Source organism: Dasypus novemcinctus, chromosome 22, assembly GCF_030445035.2.
Source record: "Dasypus novemcinctus isolate mDasNov1 chromosome 22, mDasNov1.1.hap2, whole genome shotgun sequence".
In the NCBI taxonomy this organism is placed as follows: domain Eukaryota; kingdom Metazoa; phylum Chordata; class Mammalia; order Cingulata; family Dasypodidae; genus Dasypus; species Dasypus novemcinctus.
In genome coordinates, this window is record NC_080694.1 from 49,331,783 (window position 1) to 49,349,849 (window position 18,067).

At 43.2% G+C, this 18,067-nt stretch overlaps 1 long non-coding RNA gene across 1 annotated transcript in view; it reads left to right on the forward strand.

Annotated features, from left to right (window-relative positions):
* LOC131275332 (uncharacterized) overlaps nt 1-17,099 on the forward strand; it is a 40,470-nt gene extending 23,371 nt beyond the window's left edge. Inside the window, exon 5 of the long non-coding RNA XR_009182765.2 lies at nt 17,019-17,099. This is a non-coding gene — a long non-coding RNA (uncharacterized lncRNA). The remainder of the gene's footprint in view (nt 1-17,018) is intronic.
* The last annotated feature ends 968 nt before the right edge of the window (nt 17,100-18,067 follow it).

Consider the following 18,067-nt stretch of genomic DNA (forward strand, 5'->3'; position numbering starts at 1 on the left):
ATTTCTTCCAATATAAGGAAGATTTGGGTGAAAAAAAAACTATGTTTAAAATTTTTATCTAAATTTATGTTTTGTGAACTCATCTAGCTCTGCTGCCACATTTTCTCATTCTGGACCTTGGTATTACACAGCCAAGCCCTTGGAGACTAGGGGTACACAGGTCCAGCTGGAGAAGAAGGTTCATGTAGGGGAGTAATAGAACAAAATTGTGAAGGGGTTGACTTTTGTCTTAGAGTTATTGAAATGCTAGGGTTGAGGTTGAGTTTTAGGTAGCGAGCAGCCACAGAAAGGGTTTGAGCTATAATGGATACCTGTCAAGAGTTTCTAAATTACAAAGCCCTTCAGGTACAGTCGAGGCAGTGTTATCATCCCCTTGTTTCTTTTCAGGAAGTTGAGCATCAAAGAAGGCATGACTGTCCTAGATTGGGCAGCCGGCCCCATGATAAAGCTGACTCTGTCCATCAAGAAGCAAGTGGTGCTGTCAGAAGTTTGATCAGGGCATAGCTGGTAGAATGCAGAACATATTAAAAGGAAGGGAGACTTTTAGAAGCTATTGCAGAAATCCGTGCAGTGGATTCTTTAAGCTGGAAATCTGAATGCAAATATCAACTCTCAGGGCAGTGATACAGAATGTGGCTATTCTCAGGATGAGGGAGGCAAAAGGGTAGTCTCTGGCTCTAAAAGCAGGTTACACCCATCTATGTGTCTTTCTCTTCATCTGACAGAGAGATGAGTAACCGACTTCATTTACCAAACAGCCTGAGCACAACGTAAAACCATGCTACTAATCCGAACGGAAAAACATCATCTCTTTTCCAGAATAGTCTCAGAGCACCATGTGTGAGAGAACACAACAGAATAGAAACTGATTATGCAAAATGTGTGACAGAGAACGGCAGCTCGCCTGACATGTGGCAGCCTCCTTGGGAAGGGGGAGCCGTGGGACTCTGGGTGCTGTGGCTGACTGCGGGGTGTCTCAGCTGAATGGCGGGAGAGGGTTAAGAAATGAGCTTCTGGGCTGCTGCCCACTCAGGCCGGGAGACCTGAGGGGCCACTCTCAGCAGCCACGCTCATGACGAGGTGACAAGGGCAATGCCATTAGTTTATTTGGGGCTGATGCTACATCCCCGAGTCCTTACTCTCAGACCTCTCTAAACATATGAACACCTAGGAAAGATTGTCCCTTTCAACGCAGAAAGCACAAAAGCGCTTAGGAGGACATGAATGGTTACTTAGTCGGGGCGAGGAGGAGCGGGAACACAAGGGGGCCGAGAGCTTTTCAGTACCCTGGGCATTCCAGACAGAGCAAAGAAACAGAATAGCGTTCTGAAGATCAGCCTCAGTTTGCCTCGCCAAGCTACGGTGCCCAGGGAGCCGCCAGGGGACCGGGCCACCTCCACACCTTGTCCTCGCTGCGCTGGAAGCCAGGGCCTTCTGCCTTGCCCCTGACACCGAGCCTCTGACTTGGGCTGGGCCCCAGCTCTAATTCGTGCCAGCTTCCTTCTCTCATCCATGTTCTGCTAGGCTTCACTCATCCCAGTACCAAACACTCAAAAGCCCCCACCTGGCCCGGTCTTGAGAACCAAAGGCACCCCAAGGCCACCTACACTGTGGCTTTTTCAAGGGACAGCATGTTTCCCTGAATGGTTTTCAACAATGTGGACACATACATGCAAATATAAATGTACACACAACTCGCTACACTGTGCAGCTGTGACTTTCATATATTTTGGTGGACTTCTCGATAAGCGCATTTGAATTTATGTACGATATATGTCAGACCTTGATTTATAGTGACCTGAGTTTAAAAAAAAGTCATGATTACAGATTTCTCCAATGTAGACACATATGAGTCTATACAGACACTTGTAAGCAATCAGTAGATAAAAGGACACGTCAGCAGGGAATGTTTGAGGAAATTTAGAAAAAACCTCTCCCAGGAGATTGATGTGTGGTGCCTGATCTGGCTACAGGGAAATGTACAATGAGAAAATGAAGGCAGCTTGTAGGACAGGCTGGTGATTTTAGCAGAGGCTCTGGCTGTGTCTTAATCCTGTTGGAAATGAATATTTGAATCTCAAAAGAATGTGTCTCAGATTGAAGGGGCTCCCACTGGCAAGATCTGGGAAAACGTGAACACTAAAATATTTAAGTACTAGTAAAGAATGTTGAACTATTGAAAAAAATAGGAAATCGCATGTCTTTGTTGCTGACGAATAAACAAATGAAGAAGTCAGGGAGAGGAGAGGACTTTTGCTTACAGTTGAGTGCCAGAGTCCAACTGGTAAAAGTTGGAAAATGATTATTTTGCAGCCACCATGGTGAAGATTGAATCAGCCAAGAATCACTAGTGAAGGTGAACTATTGTGGGAAATTTTGACGAAAAGCAGGGTATTTACATGGTCTTAAAGCGTCTCCCTAGAGACTGCTTTTTAGTTGCAAGAGAGAAAAAAAATCAGTAATTATACAGTGGAGAAACAGAGCAACTCGTCTATCAGATGATCAAAATTAACATCGCCAGTGAGGGACAGGTGGTTGTTATATGCCTCCAAATGCAACACTCTGAGGACACAACATCACCTGTGCAGTATTCCAGCCTAGAACCCATAACTTGAATCTATTAAGAGTCACAAGGAAATAGGTAAACCAAGATGAGGAATGTTATTTTTAACAAGGGTAGAGGTTGTACTCTTTACAAATGTCAATGCCATAAAAGGCAAAGAAAGCCTGTTGGAATGTTCCAGATCAAAGGAGACTAAGTAGACATGCCAACTAAATGCAATTCCTGACCTTACATTGGATCTTGTACTGGAAGGGAAAATTTGATAAAGAAGATTATTGCTTTAAGGAATGTAAAACTTTGGATCATGCCTGGCAGATTACATAAAATTATTCTATCAGTGTAAATGTGTATAGTTGATAACTGCACTGAAGCTATGTAAGAGAGTACCCCCATTTTTAGGAAATATGCACCAATGTATTTAGGGGAAAATATGCATAAGGAGGAAGAAAAGTAAGTAAGCAAGTAAGCACAAATGGGGTAAAATGTTAACAATAGTTGAACCCAAAGGTATTTGGGGGGAAGCAGCTGTGGCTCAAGCAATTGAACTCCCATCTACCATATGGGAAGTCCAGGGTTTGATTCCCGGGGCCTCTTGGTGAAGGCAAACTGGCCTGTGTGGCGAGCTGGCCCAAGAGGAGAGCTGGCCCAAGTGGAAAGCTGGCACAACAAAAAGAGACACAGAGGAGAGACAATAAGAGATGCAGCAGACCAGGGAGCTGAGGTGGAGCAAGAGATTGAGCATCTCTCTCCCACTACAGAAGATTCCAGGATCAGTTCCCAGTGCTGCCTAAAGAGAAGACAAGCAGACACAGAAGAACACACAGCAAATGGACACAGAGTGCAGATAGCGAGTGCAAAACAACAGGGGATGGGGGAGATAAATAAATAAATCTTAAAAATAAAGGTATTTCAGGGTTTTTTTGGGAGGGTATTATTTTTATTTTTTCAACATTTTATCAATTTGAAATTATTTTCAAATAAAAATATTGGGTTCCCTGGATACAGACTCTGACAGAGGAGTTGAGTGCCTGAGATTTACTAGGAAGTGGTTTCAGTGGATACACTTGCAAGAAAATGAGGAGCTAGCCTAAATGGAGGCTGTAACCAGCCTCAGCCCATCCTACATGGAGCTCTGGAGCTGAGGTGGCCTTCCAAAGTTGCCTCAGTTAAAGTAAAGCTTTGGGTCCTTGTCTCCCTACATCAGCTAATCATTGGTTATGAGCCATACCCTGGGAGAGGGTGTCAGCTTGGGAAGGGCAATTTCTTGCCACTGAGAGAAACTCCCTGTGAGGCCACACTGTGCACATTAGCAGCCGTTGAGGATGGGTGCATGCCACTGAAGAGCAGATGAGTGCAGGGAGACCCATGGGTCCACTGGAGAGGGGCAAATTAGCCCTGAGAGCAAGGAAGGGTGCTTCCCAAATTTCTGAAATATTAGTAAGTTTCTGCTAGATACAGCACAAAGGGCTCAGGTGAAAAGGAGACAATGGCCAATTTTCCCCCAAAGCAGCATGGCCTTTTGGGCAGTGAATATGAGGTATCTCAGATTCCATGCACACTCCCTGTAGTGGGTATGGTTGGTGTATGGATACTGTCTTAGTCAGCCAAAGGGGTGCTGATGCAAAGTATCAGAAACCTGTTGGATTTTATAAAGGGTATTTATTTGGGGTAGAAGCTCACAGTCACAAGGCCATATAGGGTAAGTTACTTCCCTCACCAAAGTCTGTTGCCACATGTTGGAGCAAGATGGCAGGCCATTTCTGCGAGGGTTCAGCCGCCTTCTTCCTTCTAAGGCTCCGTGGTCCCAGCTCTTTCCTTTCACAGCTGTAAGTTAGCCTAAGGCTTGTCTCTCTCCCCGAGGGCTCATTTCTCCCTAGGCTCAGCTGCTCTGCTCTCCCCACAAGGCCAGCTGTAAACTATCAGACAAATGGCTCATCTCTCCTCCTGGGGCCATTGCCGTGTCTAATGGAGCCTTCTCTCTTTCCTCATGTGTCTGCTTCTCTGTATATTTACTTCCCAGGCTCCAGCATCAAAAACTCCAAACTCTCTCTTCTACCATGTCATTTTCTCTGTGAGTCCCTGCCCCCTCGGTCTATTGACCAAGCCCTAATCATAATTTAATCAAGTAAAAGTGAAACCTCTGAATTCAATACAATCAAGTGGGAACACATCCAGAGGAACAGGGCAGCTTACAAACATAATCCAATATCTAATTTTGGAATTCATAAACAATGCCAAACTGCTACAGATACCTAGCATTTATTCATCTCCTCTTAGCTATAGGTCCTTGGATTTTACGTTATGGAAACAACCCTACCACCATCCTCAGTTCCTGTTGATCGAAAAGGGTTGAAACGTACCTCATGAGACAGGCAGGCCAAGCAGCATATTTTATCTCCTTTGCCATCAAGCATGGACACGACCTAAGTTGTGTCCATGAAATGCAATCTGAGGGTTTTGTGCTGGAATGATTAGAAAGAAGAAGCTTTCTTTCTGATGGATTGCTATACAGGTAGGATAAAATTCCAAAACAAGGGTGGTCATTTTGCCCCCACAGTGATGGAGCTTGCCTGGGAATGAAGCCACCTTGGTGGAGAGTTGAGCTGAGTGTCAACATAGATTGAGTTCTGATGGTATTGTTTGACCTTGATCCGTGTCCCTGAAGTTTTCAGTCATATGAGCCGATTAACATAAATGAGTTGGGTTTTATGAATTATGACCAAAAGAACCCTGATTAATGCATCCTCAGATTTGGAGGGGTAAAAGCAAGGGGGGACATCATGTGGAATATTTCTCTTGGGGTCCTTTTCACTGCTACAGGTTTCTGGAATTTAAGGTCAGGAATTACTAAACAAAACAGAGAGAAGACATACAGGTGGCAGCTTTATAAAGGGCAGGTGTGTCAGGTGTGTCTGGATACCTGGGACCTGGAACAGATGACTGAGTGTAACAAAGTGGTTATTTGAGACAGAGGGGGAGGGAGGGAGAGGGGGAGGGAGATGGAGACAGAGACAGAAACAGAGACAGAGAGACAGATTCTCTGAAGTACAACTTCTTGAAAAGTTGGCTGTCAGCAACTGGAAGGAGGTTGGCTATATTGGGCTCCCCCCCAAAATTGGGTTGGCCTCAGACTACTTCTTCACAATCTTAAAATATAGTAGCTATTGGAAACAATATCTAGAGGATTTTGAGAAGACAGTGACTCATGAATTCTGTACCAAGCCAAACCATTGCTATGAGAAAGGAACAGAAAGATATTTTAAGCTATGTAATGACTTAGAAAATACACAACTCATGCGTTCTTTTTGACAACTAATCTAGGTAACTGAGAGATTAACCAAAGCAAAGCATTCAAGAATGGAAAAGTCCTGGTACTAAAAGTGAACCTTAAAACCATTTAAACCAAAGGTATTGTAAATAATATTTATAGGTATAAATAAATGGGATGCAAATTTCACTAACATTTCCTAAAAGATGCTACACAATGTAAAATAAATGATAATAATTTTAAATTATAAAATTGAATCTAAAATTCCATATTAACTAAGAAAAATGGCTGTGGAGGAGAAAGAGGGAAGAGAATATTTTACATAGTGGGCATTTTGTCAATGAGGGTATTGACAGGAAACTGATACACTCAACTGGTGTATTCAAGGGGAGTTCAATGAAGACTTTGAGGTTTGTACAGGATACATCTAACCAGCAAAGGATGGTGAAATGCCCTGGAGGTAGCAATAGTAGGTAGCTGTTGAGCAAATTAAGCAGGCTCACAGAGCTAGAGCCTGGAAGGCAGGTTTATAGGAAACAGAAAGGAAATAGAGGGTGGTGAGCTGATGCCCATATATGGGCAAAATCTATGATGAGGTGGAAGGGTGTGATTGGGCAGTGGATGGATGTGACCATGGTGCAGTGATGTGATTGGGTTCGGTGGTGCTGGTCTGTGAGGGAAGAAGGGTGGAGGGTTGGGTTGAACTTCCATGGAATTCGGGGGAGGGTTGGAAGAAGGAGAAGTTGAACTCGGGGTTTGCAGGTCTGTGGTTAAACTACAATGTTTTGAATGTTCTTTTGACAAATATGGCAGGGGAGGGTTACTGGTATAGGGTGGATGTGGGGGGATATATGGGATAGGACGCACCCAGGGCATGCTTCTATGGAATATGTAAGTGTTCATCCTATCATAGTGTGTTACCTCAGTGGGTGGAGACCCACATAATAAACAAGAAAATATTAAACGCCCATCCTGGGGACTCCTGCTATGTTCTCAATTAAGGGACAAGAATCCTTCAAGAACATAGGCAGTGCCTGAAAAGAGAAAACAGAGCAATATGTCAAGCCCTCAATATTATTGCAAGTAACTTTGAATCTTACTCTTCAAAAATTGAAACTTAGTGATTCCATAGGTTCCAAAGGGAGGTGGGGGAGGGAAGAATAATGGAACATAGGACATATTTAGGGCATTAGAATTATCTTGCAATGATGGGTACAGGCCATTTTAAATTTGTCAAAAACCCTGTAAAAGTGTAAGGTCCAAAGTATAAACCATAATGTAGACCATTGACCACAGTTGGTGGTAATGTTTCAATATATGTACTTTGATTGTCACAAATGTACCATCTGCATGTAAAATGTTATTATTAGGGGAGAATGAAAAAGGAGGAGGGCATGGGGTATATGGGAATCCCCTATATTTTCTATGTGACTTTTCTGTAACCTAAAGCTTTTTTGAAGATAAAATGAAAAAAATAAGAGTGGAGGAATATATAGAAGAAGTCTTCACTGTACATACAAGGCAACAGATCTTACAGTGATGAAAGACAACATCTAAAAATTTTTTAATATTATTTCAATTAAATTTTTTGTATTTTATTTGGTTTTTAAAAACTTATTTCATTTTCATATTAATTATATTTGGCTGCTTTTTCGGCTTCATTCTTAGAGAGGTTTTGGATCACAGAAGGGTCACAACAGTGGCAGGGGAGGATCACTGGTGCAGGATATCAGTGATGGGGGATGTGTGGGGAGGGGTACACCTGGGGCATGCCTCTAAGATACATGAATATGTTCAAGTGTTCAAGGAGCATTGTCTCGGTGGGCGGAGACCCACACAACAGCTGAAAGAATATTGAATTCCTATCATGGGGAGCCCTGCTACATTTTCTAATAGAATGTCAAGAATTCCCTGAGTACAAGGGCAGTGCCTAGTGAAGGAGGAAAGACCATTATGCCAGGCCCTTGATATTGATGATTGTACTTAAGAACATTTTCTTGTGAAATTGAAACTTAGCCTAGTATTATATATTGCCTAAGAGTTACCTCTCGAGAGCCTCTTTGTTGCTCAAATGCAGCTCTCTTTAAGTCATAATCAGCATATAAACTCACTATCATCCCCCCAGCATGGGACATGATTCCCAGGGATAAGCCTCCCTGGCACTGAGGGATTATTACCAAAAGCCAACTAGCAATGCATCCAGAAAAAGACCTTGACCAAGAGGGGAAAATATTAAATATAAATGAGTTTCTGTGGATAAGAGATTTCAAAGTGAGTTGGGAGTTCATTCCAGAGGTTGTGCTTATGCAGGTCTCAGCAGGATCTCACTGTCACAGTGAAGCGTATCTCAAAGGCAGGGCTCCTGAGGACTCTAGAGACATTCAGACACTATAAGCATGGCAGACAAACTCAGGAATTTGGCACCCTGTCAGTGGGCCTTACTCTGGAATTTATGCTCCCCAGTATAACAGAATTAGACTCATTTATAATTTCCTTACACGTGGCTCTTCTGTCCCTGTTATTTAAAACTATAATTTGCACTATACTTGTTAAATATATGTCCCAGAGACTTAAATCTTTGGTCCTTTCACATGCCAGATGAGACCTGAATCTCAGCAGAGTTGCAACACCCACTTTCCAGTTCATTAGACTCACCCAGGACAACCAACAAGATGATGATGATGGACAATGCCCATCCCAAGGAACAGAGAGTGTCTGCAACTACAAGCAAGACAGTTCCATCCATCTGCCCCATGGGATCTAAGTCCCCTCCAATTAGAAACAGAGTAGGCATCACCATCCCCAAATCCTCAAGACTGAGGAATTAACAGTGGACTAAAGTAGACTTATTATTATTCTATTATAGACTTAATATTATTCTAGCAATGGAAGAACTCTTATCCTTGATATTTAGGCAGTGGCCACCGGAGGTTCTGAGAGAAGAGAGAAGGAAAATAGTTATAATAGGGGGCATTTTTGGGACATTGAAATTGTCCTGCATGACATTGCAATGATGGATACAGGCCATTACATATTTTGTCAAAACCTACAAAACTGTAGGACAGAGTGTAAACTATAATGTAAACTATAGTCCACAGTTAGTAGCAATGCTTCAATATGTGTCCATCAATTGTTACAAATGCACCACACTAATAAAGGATGTTATTAATATGGGAAAGTATGGGAGGGGGAGGGATGGTACATATGGGAATCCCTATATTTTTTATGTAACAGTTATGTAATCTAAGGTTTCTTTAAAAATAAAAAAATAAGTGAGTGCCAAAAAAAAAAAAAAAGGTTAGGGAAAGACGAGGTGTCTGGAACTTCCTTAGAGGTCTAGCTGCAGCAGTAAGTGTAGAAGAGGCTGCCATGATGACCTGCTGCCCTCAAGAGGAGGAGGCAGCACTGCCAGCCCGTGGTCCTGCAGGAAGGGAGCCGAGGATGTGTCCTCCCATCTCCTGCTAGTGCCCTCCATTGACTGAACCCAACTGAGAGCCCAAGGGTAAAGAAGCCCTTCTGAGCCACCAGGCAGCGGGGAGGACAGGAAATGGACTTGAAGTGGAAACAGAATATTTAGCACAGATAAGAATAGATACTTATTTGTTGATATTTACATAAACATAGGGGCAAAAATTGTAAATATCAGATAACTACTAGTGCATTTCCCAGTTTTTCTAGAATAACTGTCTGACTAAAAGTTCATCAGAAAGGGATTCTGTGGTCAAATAAATTTGGAATACCTTGTATTCTACTTTTGAAGCCTAAAAATCATTAACATATTAGAGTTTATAAGAACTACAATAAGAAACCTATTTAACTTTATTTCACCTTGACTTACCCAAACTTATTGTATGATCTATACTTTACAAATTACAACTGACAAATTGTAATAAAAATGTTAAAGGTAAAGGCAAGGAACTCTACAAAATGGAAAACATAATTTAATGAGAGAAGAGAAGCATATAAATTAAGTCAATATATGAAGGAAAAAACACCTTCACAGAAAGACAAGATTCTAAAAACTTTAAAAGAAAATCTATCAGGGAAGTGGATTTGGCTCAACTGATAGAGCATCCGCCTATCATGTAGGAGGTTCAACCCAGGACCTCCTAACCTGTGTGGTGAGCTGGCCCATTCGCAGTGCTGATGTGTGCAAGGAGTGCCGTGCCACGCAGGGGTATCCCCCGCGTAGGGGAGCTCTATGTGCAAAGAGCACGCCCTGCAAAGAGTTCACCCCACAAGGAACCATCCCACGTAAAAAAAAGCATAGTCTGCCCAGGAGTGGTGCTGCACACATGGGGAGGTGATGCAGCAAGATGACACAACAAAGAGAGACACAGATTCCTGGTGCTGCTGACAAGAATGCAAGCGGACACAGAAGAACACACAGCGAATGGACACAGACAGCAGATAACTGGGAGGGGAGAAGGGAAGAGAAATAAAATTAAAAATAAATCTTAAAAAAAAAGAAAATCTATCAGAATGCTAAGAGATAAAACTAAACAAGTTTAAAAGCTTTAGAAATATATATAAATAATATTTTGAAATATACAAATGCAGTTTTTCTTTTGAATTTGCCTTTGGCTGGGAATGGAGAGAGTAAGGGAATAATTAAAATGTTTTTGCTGGAATGCAGCAAGAAAGAGCTAACATTTGATTCCTGATATGTGACTCCATAGGCTAAAAGGCCAGGCTATACTGATAGGGAAAAGCATTTAAAAAAATTTTCATTGGTCTCCTTTACATAACAAGAGCCAGATCTGGTGGATCAGTTTTACTTTATGCTTGGGCATGTAGTAGAAGCATATGCCACTGAGGAAGAAGAGTCTCAAAATTCCATCTCTTTTAGCTTCCCTAGGAATTCTGAGAAAACAAGGGCTTCAGAGGTAGAAGAAAGAGGTGCTCAATTTCTGTTCTCATCAGGCCGTTCCAGGCTCCAGTCTCAGGCTGGGAGTCTGTTAGGTAGGTTAAGGAAAATGCTGATCACAGGGCAGAATGATTCACTTCCCTATTGGGACTGTGGAAGGTGACATTACTCACTGGTTGTCCCCATAAAAAACTGAGGCTGATGTCAAACTAAACTTAGTGGCTTCAAGTGGGTAGGCAGAAAAAGTTGAGCTCCATGGGGGCTCCCATGTTGTGGACTGAATAAAGGCTCTCCAGAGTGCTGGAAGGATGCCCAAGAAGTGACGGGTACGGTCGGACCAGCTTGCCAGCGTGGGCCTCTGTGTAGTGGCCCTGTCCTCGAGGGCTGTGGGGCAGATGGCTCAGGCTGGGGAAAGAATGGGACTCCTGGCCAGAACACAGGGGCTTCTGGACCAGTGAGAACTGACGAGGAGCCCAATCCAAGAAGTGATTGTCATTGCCCCTGAGAACCTGTTTTCCTTCCAGCAGACGAGCCAGGACCCACTGAGCTTCTGTTTGCTATTCTGGAAGCAGCCCAGAGTCCAGTGAGAATCCAGGGTCACTTGAGTCACAGACTCAGCTTTTCTTCTTCAACTAGAAAGACATCAGTGTCCCCAGCTATCATCTTGGAGAGGAGCAGGAGGTGTAGAGTGACCAAAATGGAATTTGCCCTTCTGTTGACAGCTGGGAAACCAGGCAGAGTAGATGAAATGGCTGTTTTCAGACATCAGACAGTAGGGAGTGCAGGACTGTGATCTCTGAGAGAAGAATGGCAAATGTCAGTGCTACAGCTGATTACCTGGAGGCTGTTTCCATGTCAAGGTATGGGAAGAGGTAGTGGAAATGACCCAGCAGTTTCGGGAGAGCTTTATGTATTCTAGATGGTTGAAATGCCTGGTTACGATGCAGGGACAGATGCTGGACATTATATAACCTGCCATAACCCACCAAATGGACTGGGGGAGAGGGTAAACTACAATGTAAACTATAATCCATGCGGTCCAGCAGTGCTCCAAAATGTAGTCACCAAATGCCATGAATGTGCCACAGTGATGAAAGAGGTTGCTGATGTGGGGTGGGGGTGGGGTGTAGAGTATATGGAAACCTCTTATATTTTTTTAATGTAACTTTTTTTGTGATCTATGTATCTTAAAGAAAAAAGGAAAAAATAGACATTCCATGCGCAAAGAAAAAAATTAGATTGTGTCAAGTCAAAATAAATAAATAAATAAAAGTCCCATAGGCATTACAAAAAAAAAAAGAGATGTTGTCTATCTCTTAACCCTCTTGTCTTTGAAAAAGGAGCAGGCTGAATGGGACCCACTTCTCTTCCTAACCTGGTGTTTTTGGAATTGCAAGAGGCACGTTCTCTGTACTCCTTCACCCTTGCACCCAACCTGTTTTTGTTTTTGTTTTTCTCTCTCTTCATTATTTTTTTAAATGTTATATTAAAAAAATATGAGGTCCCCATATACCCCCACCCCCCTCACCCCACTCCTTTCACATCAACAACCTCTTTCATCATCGTGGGACATTCTTGGCATTTTGAATACATTTTGGAGCACTGCTGCACCACATGGATAGTGGTTTACATTGTAGTTTACACTCTCCCCCAGTCCACCCAGTGGGCCATGGCAGGACATGCAATGTCCAGATCTGTCCCTGCAGCACCACCGAGGACAACTCCAAGTCCTGAAAATGCCCCCATGTCGTATCTCTTCTCCCCTCTCCCTACCCTCAGCAGCTACCATGGCCACTTTCTTCAATCTGTTTTTGAGAGACTCATTTGGTAAGGTAGCTTCCTCTCCTTCCTCTATTAAATGCCAGGAAGAATAGACTCTTATTTCCCCACACCCATGCTGAGTATGTTCCAAAATGGAATTTGAGGAGTTGTTGGAAAGCTGCTCTGTGATACCGACTAGTCGTATTCTTTTCTTACTGTTGCTGAAACAGATGACCGCAAACTTCGTGGCTTAAAACAACACACATTTATTCTCTGACATTTCTGGAGGTCAAAACTCTAAAACGAGTCTTGAAGGACTAAAATCAAGGTGTCTGCAGGACTGGGCTCTTCTGGAGGCTCTAGAGAAGACTCTGTTTCCTTTTCTTCGCATTTCTAGAGGCTGCGGGAGTTCCTTGTCTCCTGGCTCCTTCCTCGGTTTTCTAAGTGTCTCACTTCAGCCTCTGCTTCCATTGTCCCTTCTTCTTTGATCTTCTTGTCTCCCTCTTATCAAGACTTTGTAATAATGTTGGATCTACACAGATAACCCAGGATAATCTCCCCACCTCAAGATCCTTAATTTAAGCCCATCTGCAAAGTTCCTTTGTCATGTGGTATAACGTTTACAGGTTGGGGATTAGGGTGTAAATCTCTTCCTACCCCACTAGCAAGGTCTGCACAGTCCTAAAGAACACTGCAGGCTTTTTAGTTTCTGGCCTTGAAGAAATCCCCCACCCCCGCCCCCAGGTGTACCTCACCTTGGAGCTTAAGTACTTAACGTAGACTGGCTAAATATCTTTGAATCCCAATTCCTAGTTCCTGGGAGAGTGTAACTGACTGGCCTAGCTTAGGTTAGTTTCTTACCTTATTCAATTCAACTGTGACCAGGAGAGGGAGGAGCAAGACACACGAAAGGAAATTCACTGGCTGATTGAGTTAGGCACCACAGAGAAAGCGTGATTTTAATGTGAATCCCTTTCTCGTGGGTGGGAACCCATTGTAAATAGGACCCTTGGAAGGCGTTATTTTTAGTTAAGTCATGGCCCAAATGAATGAAGTGGGCTTTCATACAGATTACTGGAGAGCTTTTATAAGCAGAAGAAATTCAGACAGAGAGACACGAAGTGATGGGGAGAAGACACTAGAAGGCAGTGGAACCCGGAAGAGATAGGAGACATTGCCGTATGGCGGGAAAACCAAGGAACCACAGGGATCATGGGTGAGCCAGGGCACTGCCAAACCCGGGAGGAAGCAAGCCTTAGAGCCTCTGAAACCAGGGGCCAATAAATTCCTGTTGTTAGGCTAACCCCTGGTTTCAGATTTAACTCCTGCCTCTTCCCTCGCTCTAAGCTGACAAAAGGATTCTCTCTGGGATTATACCCCTTATTCTCACACTTCCTGTGCAGAGTCAGCTAATGCTCACTAAATAAATACATAAACCAATAAATAACGAAATGCATTTTATGGTTTTTCCCAGTGCATAATTGCCAGTGGGAAGCCGCTGCCCAGCCAGGGGCCACCTTTGCCGGTCTCCACGCACTTAGGTGAGCTCTCCACCACGACCTGTGAGCAGGCCAGGTCCAGCGGGAGCCCCTCAGGCTCTCCTCTCTGTGCTCCTCTCCTGTCTCCTGCTGGTTCTTGAGGACTTTGTGACCTTATGGGAAAGAAGAGCCACAGTCTAGAAGGACCTGCTTGCCACCAGGAGGACCTTCAGAGCACTGTTAACCGAGAAGAAACAAACTCCTGGCTTGTCAAGCCACTGACATTTTATAACTTCCTCATAGTTAAGAAAGTTAAGAACTAAAATCTGAAAATAGTTCTACTTACAAAGGGATGGCTCCAGAGAATTCTTAGACTTCTCTGTGTCTTCGCCTGCCCTGCAGATAGTATCCACTTCTCCTGAACTGGATGCACCAAAGGAGGGGCAGATGATTGTGAACAGACAGTCCAGCCCACCAAGGATTAACCACTCAGCTACCTCACCTGGGCAAAATACCCCCAAATCAGGAAAGCATCAGAAGTCATCTGGCAATTGTAGCTCTGCATTGCAAGGGGTAGGGAAGACCATTTTGAAATTTTGCTTGGTGGCTTAAAATTCCTGGGTTCACCTCCAAGTCCCCAATTTGCTATTCATAAATAACCTGAGTGAGGCAAAAGGTGGACAGAAATAATTTCTCAGCGGTCCAGGGACTGCTAATTCCCCGCAGGAAACATAGACCCTAGAAGGCTGGATGGACAACCCTGAGGTCCACATGCACGTGGATGAGGTGCTGAGAACCAAGATCTTTTACTTATATTGGTAAAAGGCAGTTTAGTTTGCCACTGGGAGGAGAAGAATAGCTTGCCACAGAATTTGAGGGTAATTTCACAGACTGCTCATCAGTTTCAGGGGAGTCCCACAAATAATGGGGAGGAAATAGCTTGGAAAGAGGTGAGGGGCCATGTCCTCCAGAGTAAGGAAAAGATGGCCCAGGGCATTTTTTCTCTGCCACTCAATAGATAGTGGTCTTTTCTGGCTCGTTCTTGGTAACAGAGGGGTTACATTTCAAGGTTCATTGTCATTTATTCATTTTTTCATTCATAAAATAAGCACTTATAGTCCATGATGTGCTGGCATGGGTACAGCTTTAGAAGTAAAACGATAAATAAGATAAAGGCCTCATTTATGAGAACAAATACACTTCTTGGAATATATAAAACCAGAAATTATGATACAAGAGAAATCCCATAACAAAGTTACAAAGGCAGTTGTTTGGAATGAAGAACATTATTTTTTCCTGAAAAAATAATGGTATTTAAAATGGTTGGAATATAAAACTAACTGACCAAAGTCTGCTTAATTCATGATGTACCAAAGACACAGTAACCAAGGGTTATTTCAGCTTCATTTTACTGTCTTTCATGATATTATTTCCACAAAAGATTAAGACAGAGTAGGCAATTCTGAGCATTCGTAACCTACCATTCTATATTGAAATGAATTAAAATATAGGTCAATTGCTTCTAAAGAACCAGCACTTCCAAATTGGGCAATTGAAAATGATCTAACCGAATTCTTCATCGTCTAGACAACACCATACCTCAACTTCAGTGAGAGAGAAAGGCCTTGTTTGAGCAAAACTAGATTGGTAGTTGGGAGTGTCTGGAGGTCAGCGGTTTTAGAAATGGGTCTGAAGGAACCTTCGAGTTCAGGGGTCCTGGACTCCCCTGTTCTCCTAGCTGCCATAGTAAGTGAGAAGATGGTTATAAACAACTCTGTCGGTCAGGCTTCTGGCAGGAGGCCGACGGTATACTCAACTGGACTTTTTTTTTTTCTTCCTAATTTTTAAATTTTTATTTAATTGTCTTTTTATTTAAAAAAAGATACATAGCTCACAAAAAATTTTACATTAAGAATATAAGAGGTTCCCATACACCCCACCCTGACCCCCCACTCCTCCCACATCAACAACCTCTTTCATCAATGTGGCACATTCATTGCATTTGGTGAATACATTTTGGAGCACAGGTGCACCACATGGATAATAGTTGACATTGTAGGTTACACTCTTTTCTGGTTTATTCAGTGGGCTATGGCAGGATATATAACGTCCAGCATCTGTCCCTGCGATATCATTCAGGACAACTCCAAGTCCTGAAAATGCCCCCACATCACACCTCTTCTCTCTCCCTGCCCTCAGCAACTCCCGTGGCCACTGTCTGCTTATCAATGATACAATTTCTTCTATTGCTCGTCACAATGGAAGGGACTAAATGGAGAGGAGTGGAGGGCTAACAGAACCCAGCAGGAATGTTGAGGCATCCAGATGCTGACCACGGCAGGGAGCTGTAACTACCTCCAATGAGCAGGGGCAAGGGACCAGTGGTGGTACCAGAGACTGGTGAGAGCTGGGGCAGTAGAAGACGGGATCCCCGCAGGATTTGTGGTTGAGAGGAATGCAGCTGGTGAAAGAACAGCTCCCAGGCAGGAAGGAAAAGGGGTGAATAAACATCCCACTATTTCTCTCTCAGAGCCTCCCACTGGCCCAACCCACCCGGAAGCCAATGAGCCTGAGCGAGGCAGGCAGTGGGTTAGGAAGTGGTTATCCTCTGGGGCTCAGAGCAAGACAGACAAAGAGGAGGGTGGATTGTAGGGAGGCCGGGTAGAGACTACCCAGCCCAGCAACCACAGAGTTTCTTGGAAATACTTAGCAGTGGGGAATCCTGGGGAAGAGGTGTCACTCCTGGCCAGGGAGAGCTTAGAATCATTTTAGTCTGAATATTAGACAAAATGTGACCTATTTTTTGACCCATATATAATATTTGGGGCATATCACTATATATATATTTGGGACATACATATAATATTTATGGCATATAGATGGATGCATTTATTAGTTAGAGATCTGTAATTCTGAATGTATTTGTGTGTCTGTATCTTATCTCCTATTTTAGGTTGGAAGTTATTGCAGGGCACAGATTGTCTTGGAGTTTTATTTCCCCAACATTGCCTTGAACATGGTAGCTGTTCCCTAAATATTTGCTGGAAAACCATTTTAACTTCTTTTCTTTGGACCTAATAGGAACTGACAAACAAGAGACAACAAGAACAAACAAGAAAGTTCTCAAGTGCCCTGTGGAATTGGCCAAGGAGATTTGCAGCACAGCAGGTATGGTTCAAGGAACTAAATTGCTTAGTCTAAGATGTCTCAGAAGTCATTCATTCAAGACATATTTCTGGAGCACCTCCACCATGCCAGACACTGTGTAAGCTCCTCAGATAACAAGGTAATGCTTTGAAGGAAGAAATCTATTACGCGTATGAATCTGTAAGTTTTTTATGGCTACATAACTAGCCAGTTGCCATGAAACTGATTGGTTCAGCCTTACAAAGGTCCATATCAGTTGAACCAACGATATGGGTTGCTAGAATTCACGTACTTTTAGGTGTGCAGAAGCATCCTGCATTTTGATGCTGACAGCCCTGGAGCAGGCTTATCCTTTGACAGAACTCAGGTTTGCTACAAACACATACACATCGCAATAGGTCACGACTGCAAAGCCCAATACAGCCATGTGATGTACCACTTTCTCAAAGTTGCTTCCAGGACTGGGGCTCAGTGATAGGGGTCCTTGAAACCAAAGATTCCCAGTAAGAAGAATAGTCACAGAACTGTTAGATTTTTACCACCTAATATGAAATGCTGGCACACCCAGTGGGTGAGCATCCTTTTATATCTGCAGACAAGGCGATTTCCCCATCCACCAAACTATCTCAGCTGGCTTCCCCCCTGGACCCTGAGGATGAAAAGGTGCTGCTTCTTTCAGAGCAAAACATCTCTGCTTTCCAACTTCCTCCTCTAGAACCCTCTCTTGCTTCAGCAGTGCCAGGAAAAGAGGATTGGAGCCCCTGCTGTTTGTGTCAAATAGCAATTCTTTTATGTTAGTCAATTGTAAGTAAGGCTCAGACATTTTTAGTCAAAACTCTGAAAGAATTGCTTTCCCATTATCCATTCTATTACTAGATTTAAAACTTGTGAATAATCCTATATGTGACCTTGGTTAGAGTGATTCTTTTTTAAACTAGGACAAAAACCAATTGAGCAATCTCTTCATGTAGGGTGTGCCAGTA